An 11,849-nucleotide genomic window follows, 5' to 3' on the forward strand; every position below is an offset into this window, starting at 1 on the left:
ATAATGACATAAGTGGTCATAATTTGACATTTGTTCATGATTCTTATCATTTGCTTAATCACTGTTGCTTAAATTCTTTCCCTAAACATCTTTCCTAAATTAGATTTTTCTTTTCAGTCTGAGAAGTCTAAACTGGACGTGTAGTGATATGTTTAAAGCTATAAAAATGAAGCAGAAGGCTGAGGAAATGTAAATGAATAATGTATTAATCAAACTAAGCACAAATTATGCTCACCTTCTTGTTTTATTTTATATGTTACAAAGAAAAAAATAGTAACAGAAGCTTCTGAAAAAGTCCATTGTTCATTTATTTCTCAGGGAACCACATGTTTTAGTTCTCCTTTAATCATATCATATCTTTGATCCACCCACCTTAAAGCCTCTTACTCACATACAATCTCCATTAGTTGGGAAATGTGTGCACTAGACTGGTTGTCCTTTTCAGACCTCCATATCCTTCACATCGAGTGACTGTGACGAAGCCTCACAGGAGAGGGATATGATCAGATCAGACAATAGGTGTATCCGGTCTGAGTGCAGGGAAGAGGCCGAGTTAAAAATCAGATATCCCTGATCTTTGTGTCTTCCTGCCACAAACACAAAACTGTGTTTGTGGCAGGAAGAAATGGTTTGAAGGGGCATTTAAAGAGACACAGATTACAGAGACAAGGGCTAAATCAAGCATGTTGTGATTATATGATTACATTTCTGTCAACAGAGCCAATCGCATTCAAGTTAAGATCGTTGTTATATTTCTGAGATAGGAATGAAATGTAAGAAAAATCCTCAAAGCAATTGTAAGATAATGAATGGAGAAGAAAAAAATACATACATACATACATGTATTTCAAGACAATCTATAATTTTGGTTAAGCAGTTTCAGTTGCCAAAGATATAAAACCAGAGATGAAGCAATGGCTGGGGACCACTCGTCTGCACTTATTATGACTTCTTTGTTTGATGGAAAATTAAATTTCCCACATAGCTGCTTGATTTTGCTAGTGCAAACTAATTTCTATAGAAAGATCTATATAAAAAAGAAAAATCTGTAGACAAGGAATGACCCCCACACATGGAAAAACAGGAACTCTTGGCCCATATATCCGCTCCAAAGCACTGGATGACATTCCCAGAGGCTAAGTCATCAGACGATAGGTGTTGCTTTCCCAGATTGCCCTTAGGCCTATGCACAGATTAACTCTAATTCAGACACTGAGATGAATTAGCTTCATAGCAAACCGCAGAAAATATAAAAATCCTTTTCAGCAGGTTAATTTTTATGTTTTGTCAGTTTTAGAGTCAGCAGTACAGAATTTTTTTCACAGGAATCAAGCACAGATTTAAAGAGATGTTTAAAAGGCCTTTAATCCTCGGTGAAAATCAACCGATAAAGCTTAAAATTAGAAAGAAGACATCTTAAGAAGACTTCATCTGAATATTCATGCAGCCACATAGCCAAACATGAAATGACTGCAGCCAATTCATTGCTAAGGACATGTAAGTTTCCACATGTCAACGCTAAGCAAACATGCAAAACCTGCAAGCCGCCAAAACTTTATCCCCGGTAATCTCTGACCCTACATCACAGACCATGAAACAACCAGACTACCCCCAACCCAAAGCCGAGGACAAGCGAGACAGCACACCTTTGACTGCAGAGAGTAAACAGGGGAGAGGGGAAATCTATATTTCACAAAGTGGCCCCGGCACTCAGGGCTTGGCAAAAGTAAACAACAGCACTAGCAGGCCCATAATTGATGACACCGTTCCTTTTAATACAGTAAATAGATGTCAAACAGTGGTGGAACACAGCAACCAGATTACAAAAGATTTGCAACACCCCAGGATTACAGAAGAATGCCTTCCTTTGATCTTGCACCACTTACTCTTTGATTCCCTGTAATTACTCCAAGCAGCCGCTGTCTTTGACATGACCTAAAAAATGATGCATGGCCTTTAACAATTTCTTAATTTTATGAGGTCTGGGCTCTCAGAGGTGGGGGGGTTATACAGACTGGTAACCAGTAACTAGGGAGACATTTAACCAAAACATTTTATTTTCCTTGATTTTAAGGTTTTTTTATACAGAGACTGAAATATGTCCATTATTTGAGGGATTGCTATGGATTCCCAAAGGATAGATTGCTAATGGTAAAATGTGACTTTTTCTCTAGTGCAACTAGTCCCTCAATATCTATCAGATGGATTAACACCAGATTTTGTACAGACATTCATTGCTCTCTGGGGCTCCTTATTTCTAGTAAAGTACCATGACGAGGTTCAAATGATTTGGTAATGGAATTCATACAACTCTGCTAGATAAATTGTAATTACTTGGTGATTACCCGACTCTTCACTATGAGATTAAAATTTAAAAATGGCTAAAGCACCTTTTATATATGATCCTTAGGGAAATCTTTTGATACATTTATTCATCTGATTGTTAAATGTAAAAAAGATCAACACTACAAATATAGAAAATGACTGAACTAAACCAGAAATTAAGACAGAACATAAACCAGAAAATGCAGATTTTCTTTCGTGTGTATTAAATACAGTGTAGGCTTAAAACTTCTGGAAAAATGCAATAAAATATATCTCAAAGTCATATATACAGTAATTAAATGCTACGGACCAACTTTGACTAAGATTTCTATAAACACATCAAAATATTATGGCTTTATATTTGAAATGTCCAGTCCTTTTTGTTTTAAAATCTGTTGTATGTCCAAAAAAATCCCATCTAAGTATGTAGTGGCTGCTCTCTTTTCACTTGTGAGTACCTTTGAATGATATCATATACATGTAATGTGTTTTGTAAACACAACACTCATAATCTCATCCTGTATGTGTTAGTGAGAGTGAGCAGTGAGCGTCATTAAGACAGCCCTTGTAGATAGAGTGCTTCCTCCTGCAGCGAGAAGTGGTGGTGGAGCGGGTTGACGATCTCAGAAGTTGCATGCTACGGAAGGAGATGGTAAAGATAGATGAAAGACTGCCTGCATGTATGACTGGAAGAGAAGAAGATTAGACGAGGGTGAAGTCTCCAAAACAGTTCCATTATTGACACAGTAAGTGCAGGCAATAAGGGTCTTCTCTTCTGGGTCCTCATCAAAGTTCTTTACAAGAGGCCAAAAGGGAAATAATGCACCAGAAAGCTTCAACCAAATCACTCTTGGGCATCAAAGGATTTCCATTATCTCACACAAATTCACATGCACGCACACACAAATATTCTCAAAGGCATCTTGGAGCAGAGTAATGCTTTGATGTTCATCTATCTGAATGTTACAAGCTGGTGTTAGAAGACCACCGTGGTTTAGGAAATTTAGGAAATCGAACTACAGTTAGTTGAAAATGATGCTTTCCAAAAATTTGCATAGATGGCATAAGGTAAAGGTAAGACTTACAGATTTTATAGGTTGTTATTCTTGGCCGTGAAACCAAGAACTTTTTTGTATTTTGCATTGTTTCATCATTGTATTAGGACTGCTAAGGTTGTGGGTCTGAAAAATGAAACCAACACAGTAGTGAGTCAATGTCCATAAGCTCCCATGGTAAAATTTCCAACATTTCAGCGTAAATACAAATGCTGTTACAATGGTTTTGGGCTAGATAGCTAATTTATTCCCTGATGACAACTGTGTAAATTCATCTATTTAAGTCAGCGGTCCCCAACTCCCTGGCCACGGACCGTAGTCGTTTGGTATCGAGCCGCGAGAGTTGAGGCTCAGGTGTGAAATTGATGGTTCTCAGGGTTTTTATTGGTTTTTAACGTTATTTTTTTATCGTTTTTATCGTTAATTCGGTTTCCCTGGGTCTTTTCCCGTGTGTTATGAATGAATCTTCTTTTTTTGGTACCGGTACTAGTTTTATTTTGTTGTATTTATCTGCGACACCTTAAAGGCCGGTCCGTGAAAATATTGTTGGACATAAACCGGTCCATGGCGCAAAAAAGGTTGGGGACCGCTGATTTAAGTTGTATGACAGCTTAAAGTTGTGCATGATAAAGGTCATGGCCCCTTTGAATGAGTGGCAGATGCTGTTTCATCTTGTTCAAAGTGAAAGACACTCAAAGGAGCTAGCTATCAATTTTTCAGTTTGTCAAACTTTGCTTTGTGTTGACCAAAACTGGTATTCCATGCACAATCTGGTGAAAGTATTACTTAATTACCAAATTTGGAGTCAAAATATTAAAAAGGGAATATAGGCTATCGGTCAACAATGTCAAACAAAAGACTGTCACTTTGAAATTGCTCTACTCACCCTCTTCTCAAGTCATATTTATTGACAATAATCACAGGTGATATTATTGTATGAAAATAACTGTACATTTGTGCAAGATAAAAAAAATTTGTAAAGGTCTGCTTCTGCCACAAAGAATTATGGGATTGTTTCCTTTTATACTGTCATAGGCCCAGAAGATTATATGGTAAAGGAAGAAAGACAGGAAGTACTGAAGCAGCTTTTCTCAGCATTTAAAGAACTTGACCAGCTTTTGTCCTTGCTTCCAATTACCATTGCTTGTCTGGGTCATCTCTTTTTATTTAGCACACTTTTTTCATATCAGCCTTTAGTCTTTGCAGCAGCTGACGGATTTCCACGTCTTCCTTTTGTAGTCAGTATAACCTTTTGCAGAATTTTGTTTCACAACCACGGTGCTCAGCACAGTAGTGTAGTGGTTTGCATTGTCCAAATGCATGCATGTCATGTTAGTTGGTGATTATAAATTGCCCATATGTGTGAATGTGAGTGTCAATGGTTGTCTGTCTCTTTGTGTTAGCCCTTCAACAAACTGTTCAGGGTTCAGGGTGTGCCCCCCTCTCACCCTGTGTCACCCCATCAACCCTGTGTCAGATAAGCAGTTCTATTTTATTAAATGGATGGATGAACATCTGTGCTTGAGTAATCACATGTGCATACTTATGCAAACAGATCAAATGATACAAGCAAAATACTATATGACTGGCAAACATCTAAAACTTAACAAAACAGTAACACCTAAGACGCTCTAGTCTGCTGTAGACTGACTGTAAGGGTGGCACTTGGCTAGCCTGCATCTTTCATTGGGATTTAGATGATGCTTCCTTTCTGCAGCGTTTGTTATTCCTTTACCCTTATTCTCTTAAATGTCCATGAAGATAAGGTGCCTATGATAAGTAAGCGTGTACCTGGACAGAGGAGATACAGTAGAAAACAACAGGAGGAAGTGTGCCTTAGCCATTTGTGGGGCTTAAATTTCAAAAGGAGAACAGAGTGGGCAGAGGAAGCTGGCAATCGTACACAAATGACTCAGCATACCGTCAAACATTTCCGTAACATCACGTGAGATATAACAATGTTGAGAAGTAGATGGTTGATTGGAATTTATATTTTCACAAAAGCATCTGAAATTTGGTGTTATGCAACATACCCATATCCATAAATAACAAGATTTGCTCCTTGTTATGAGCGTGTGGATTATGAACACAAGTAACAAATCACCTTATCTTCACATGAGTCTTTCTTTGTGTGTGTGTGTGTGTGTGTGTGTGTGGGTATCAGAGAGTGAGAGATAAAGACAGAACAGTATTTTATCCTTTTTACTTTTAAGGAGGTGGAAAGAATTACTCAATCTTAGAATTTGGACCAGGCTGGTATCATGTAATAGCATTTAAATAACACATCACGTATTTTCACGTTATCTTAACGCTTTCTTTTTTGCATGCCATTTCACACCACAAACTGCCTTCTAACCCTGACCCTAACTGTGGATTTCTGTGCTTGACAGTGTGAGTCCTTAGGGTTTCATAGTATTCAATTAAATTCCAGTGGCACAGAAAACCTATCTATTTATATTTTCAGTGATTTTTACATTATATTTGTAAGATTTTACAAGTAAAAGGGTCATGTGCTCTACCACATGTGGAGAAAAGTCAGACTCATTATATAATCCTAGAATAACTAAGATAAGTGAAAGCCACGTAACCATGGCTTACTACAGCCTGTGTGAGTATTTGTGTGCTCTTGATGAGCACAGGCCAAAGCACACACGCATAATTCAAAAAGCTACACACACACACACACACACACACACACACACACGAGTAATGAAAATTCGATAGATGACAGACAAAGCTCTATTGTGCCACATTAATAAGATTTAATACGGGGTTTTCTTTTCTTCCGACACTGGCAGGATAAATTGTTCTTATTGGCAAACTAATCTTATCTCAGTATCTTCCAATCATGTCATTCATTAGTTTGCCTCTAGCTTATTTATACTGTGGACTACAGTTTTCAAAGCACCATTACACACTTAAAATGTAGAAGCTCTATTTTTTTCTCTTCTATCTTATCACAGCAAAGTAACTACAACAGCACCAAAAAGAGGAATGATCAAAGCGAAATGTTTGTGTGCATGGGCTGTTACAGACATCATCAACAACAGCTGATGTCAAAGAATGTATCTTGAAAGTTTGCAATAATTCCACAATTACTGGCATGACAGCTAGATATAACACATGCATCCACCAGCTTCTGATATATAACCATACAAAGACAGAGTAACTTCACTTGGCTCGGGTAAAATCTGCAGGACATTTAAAACAATAAAGGATGTGAACATGTTTTGCACTGCTTTGTCACACAGCATGAAGATGTGGTGTATTCTCGAAACTTAGCTTGTCAGCACCTCTTAACTCAGTGTATTTTTTTGGTATGTCGTCCTCTCTGCTTACATTCTGAGTTTTGTTTTGTTTTTACTGCCCTTACTCTCTCTACATTCATTTCTTTACATGTCACTTAAGTGCTTCTTGTTTACTTTGGATCATTCCAGACTGCTTTTGTCAAATTATTGTTCTTATATCTTCTGTAACACATACGCAATGCAATACAATGCAAATATATTTATGTATATATATATATATATGTATATATATATATATATACATATAAAGATCATTTTCCTTGCTTTATGAATTGTATGTTTATTATATCTTCTACCTTCATTTTTTTTTCTATCTAATTACCTTTTATGCTGTTTTGCATGCTTAAAGGCCAGTTTTGCTTTTTATCTTTGGGGTTTGACCTTGACAGATCTTAGAGTTAGATAAACTGACTGTAGAGGCAGACAAATATAAATAAAAATTATGAAAAGTATCTACAACTTAAATAAAATCAATTAATTTTATAATCAAATGCACAAACATGCTTTAGGCCACAGTGCCTGCTGCACATTTCTGTGACGTCATAACATTTTTCACACTGACCAACATTCCTGTGCATGTATTTCTTTTTTCTTTTTTTTCAGTGTTTAAAATGATTCAAATTGTGATATTGCAGGTTTTGTGCCAGGGGGAGGCCTAAGGGCTTGCCCTACATCATTCATTATGCCCTCGCCCATCAAGCAGCACAAGCAGTACTGCTCTGGAGTAATTCCAAAAGGGCTCTCATCATTAGCTTGCCACTTGGTGGCCAATTGCTAGAGCAAAGGAGACAAAAGCTGAAGTCCACCCCTGCATGCTCTGATTGCTCTGAGGGAGAGAGGGGGGGGGGCAGAGAGAACGAGGGGTAGAGGAAAGATGGGGGCCTCCTTTTTGGCATGGTAGAACACAGATTCCTACTGCAGAGTAGTTTTAGCACAGGGTGTCCTGGACAGAGGTAAACAGAATCTCGAGCTTCTCTGTGGGTTTTCATTTGATTTAGAGCTCTGTGGTTTAAAGGAGTATCCTCAAGGATGATTGAATTAGGAGGAGTGACAGTTAACATCAGACTCAAGGACAGACAAAAAAGTTTCCTGTTATCTGTCTGATTTATTTAATTGCAAATAATCCTCAAATTCTTCATAATAGCAGCGCCTTTGTATTCCTGGCAGGTGTTTGATCCCTCAGATAAACTAACCATTTCCAATACAAGTGAAGGACTATTGAAATAACTGTCAGATTATGGACACACCAAGAAAAAGGGGGTTCCATTTTCCATGATTCTGACATGAAGTAATGACATTAAATTAAAGCCTTTGATTTATCTTGATCCTCTTCCTCCTTGTTGGCTTTTTTGCCTCTTCTCTGACTTGCTTTCACTCTTCCGACTAGTAGATTTTGCCATGCTGTGATCCTACTGTGCCTCCAGGCCCTCAGGTTATTTGGATATTGTGTGGAGTCAGAGCTCTGTCAATCAGATAAGCAGTGACCTTGCAGACCTAGCAGATAAGACGTTACATGGCAAGAGGAAATGGCAGCCAGCAGGGGACACAAGGCTCGACTATGAACGCTCAGTGAAGCGAGACTGATCACAGCTGTTCTGTACAAGAATGAAAATATATTACTTGTGCCTTTTGTAATTTCCAATTTATAGTGACTGATCTGATTTGGACCTTGCTGACAAGTGCTTGTCTTATTATCTCTTGAATAAAATCCCTGCAAGGTATTACAAGTTTTGACTAAGAAAACAATGACTGGAAAAGGAAACAGCCTTGTAGAATTATATATTAAAGGCCAATATTATGGGATTGTGATCATTAGCCATTAAATTTTGTGTACCATCTTTTCCAAATACCAAAATTTAAAACCGGTTACATCAAATCCGAGTATTTTTAAACAGCTACAAAAAACACAGTCCCGATAGTCACAATAAAAGACTTGCACATAGCCATTTCAACTGCCATGGAGTCACTGAGTTTGTAAGGAATAACACAAACTTGCCACTCATTCCATTGCACTGAGAAATTACAAAAGGATGAATGAGGGGCAGGTCTTTGTCTAGGACCGCAGCTTTGGGTGGTCCACAGGTTGGAAGCCCTCTGGGAGGGATCAGGCAGACCTCCACGTATAATGCCAAGAAGACGACTGTTATTTTTAAAGGGTACACACTAATTTAAAGGCATCTTTGCCACAGCCCAGAGTTCATTTTTGTTTGAAAATTATTTTTTCCACAAAGCTATTACTTTGCTTTTAACCATAAGTAAATAATTGTAAGTGATTTTTGGAAAAATAATCTGGTTTTAGCCAATGTCTGACTAACAAAACCTCAGCTTCATTACATATATAAAAGCATGCAATGTCTCACCACTGTGAAACCCAAGAGAAATACCAAAAATACACCATAACACAATATAATCTATTGATTTAAATAACAAATACATAAGCCACACGATAATCTTTGAAAATGTTTGCTGAGCCTATACTCATTCATTTCAACACTCTGCTTCATATTCACACACATTTAGGTCTGGGAGCTGCCCAGGGCAACCACAGTTCTCTGCTGCTGGGGTACTGAGCTGATGGTTCACTTCTTTTCTCAAGAGACCCTTGATGGATGTTGTTCAGCAAGGGAAGAGAAATACCCATTCAGCCCCCTAACTGTCTAAGAGTTCAAGCACTTCACTCACAAGCTCTCCCAAATAAAAGGGTTACCACTAGAAATATCAGACAAGTAAAGCCAATTACACTCACTTTAGCTGTTGTGTAAGTTCATGGCATAAAGGTTTCCAAACTAATTTCCTCAGTGAGCATTAAGTACAAATTTTTGTCTGCAGTGGTGGTATCAGCCCACCCTCCATGATGCCTGAGTACTGCAGTCAGAGGATTCAGGTTACAAGACCTACCGTGTTCTGCATGTAGCTGTTGATTGTGGTTTAACACATGAGACTGTGGTGTTTTCCCCACACTTCAACTTTTCTCCTGGGACGCCTTAAGGTATTGTACCGCCATACCAAACTTTCCCCCATGTCAATCCAAAGGCAGCCTTGAAATGTCCCAACTATTAACTACATGCAATACATGACTGCATAAAAAAACTACAGTCTTACATTCCCGTGTCCAATCAATTAAACACTGACTCACAAAACACAGTAATTTAATGTAGTAACTTGACTAAGTCACCAAGGCTGTTTGTGTCAATACTTTATAAAGACAACTCAAGAGTCAGGACCCCCTAAGTCAATTTGCCAGATACAAAGACATCTTTTCAGAAGCTTCAATAACTCTGAATGTATAAATGACATTTACATATGTGATGTTAAATAGACAGAGATCTATTTAATCAGCAGCAAATCAGCAGATCTGAAAGGCTACAGACAACTAAATCAATTGTGTGACTGCAGCACCCTCTATTGCCAAAAGTGAAGACTAACTTATAAATGAATACTACCTAAACTGAACTCGAAGACTATCACTGGACAGGTCTCCAGTCTGTCACAGGGCTAACACAGAAAGACAGACAAACATTCACATTGTCATTCACACTTATTGACAATTTAGAATCATCAGTTAACCTAACTCCCACATGTCTTTGGACTGTGGGAAGAACCCTGAATACCCTGAGAGAACCCATACAGACATACAGGGGAGTACATGCAAACTCCACACAGAAAGGCTTCAGCTAGTTGGTGGATTCAAACCCAGGACCTTTTTGCTGTGAGGCAACAGTGCAAAATAAGCTGAGTCGAGGGTAATTACTCCTCCATTTCTATCTTTCTTTAAGTATCCTTACTGGCCAACCCCAGTAATATCTTGAACCGCTTTGGTTAACAGCAGCTCCCTTTGTAACTGATCTTAGTTGGTGGAAAATCTTTAAGCTGTTAATACACTTTTAATGTTAAAGAATTTAGGATTCTAGTGATAACTGATCAGAATCTTTAAGTAAAAATCTGACTTAGCCATACACACATTTTACATCACCAGAGAGGCTAGTGGCATTTTAAAGATGGTTTTTGGTGTACTATGTTTGACCATTAAGTCGAACACAATACATACAGGAGAGTTTTACTTTAACTACTGTTTATATGCTTTATTTAATGCTCGCTTATGGCAGTTTCCCTCAATTAAGGGAGGTCTGTCGAGTTTTGAGCCACTCTGTCTGGGAAGCAAGCGCCTTCAGGCACCTCTATAGTTAGTGGAAAAAGATCCTCGCTACAGGTGGGTTGGACTTAAAATGATCTGTGAGGATTTTAACATGAACGTCCATTTCTGTTATCTCGTTGACAAAGTTTACTAAACATTACACTCCTACTACCATTTGGAGACAGATCCTGGATGTTCTAGACATGTATCGCTTATGTTTAGCTAAAAATTTTACTAGCCTCTTTTTCCATGAACATGTGTCCATTGCTTGACTATATCAACTCATTTTAATTAATCATAATTAAAACCATTTTCTCTAACCTTTAAATTCATAATAACACAAATACTGACTGGTCACCTCATTAGGTACACATATCTAATCAGCCAGTTAGATATTTGAATTTCAATGAATTTCAATGCAGTCTACTGAGATTTTCTTGCACAACCATCTCTAGGGTTTATAGAGAATGGTCTGAAAAAGAGAAAATATACAGTGAGTGGCAATTCTCTGGATGAAATGTCTTGTGGATGCCAGAGGCCAAAGGAGAATGGCCAGAATGCTCTGAGTTGATGGGAAGGAAACAGTCACTCAAATAACCATTTGTTACAACAAAGGTATGGAGTATCTCTGAATGCACAGCACATCGAAACTTGAAGCAGATGGGCTACAGCAGCAGAAGGCCACACCAGGTGTTACTCCTGTCAGCTAAGAACAGGAAGCTGAGGCTACAATATGCATGGACTCACCAAAACTGGGCAACAGCAGACTGGAATAATGTTGCCTGGCCTGATGAGTTGAAATGAACTCAACTGAGAAATGAAGTCTCAGTTGAGATGGTAGTGTCAGAATTTGGTATAAACAACATGAAAGCATTCATCTGCCATTGTATCAATGGTTCAAGCTGGTAGTAGTGGTGTAATGGTGTGAGGGATATTTTCTAGGCAGACCTTAGGCTCCTTAATACCAACTAAACACAATTTAAATGTCCCAGCTTACCTGAATATTGTTGCTGTAACTGTACCCAT

This window comes from Oreochromis niloticus, linkage group LG2 (genome assembly GCF_001858045.2).
Source record: "Oreochromis niloticus isolate F11D_XX linkage group LG2, O_niloticus_UMD_NMBU, whole genome shotgun sequence".
NCBI lineage: Eukaryota > Metazoa > Chordata > Actinopteri > Cichliformes > Cichlidae > Oreochromis > Oreochromis niloticus.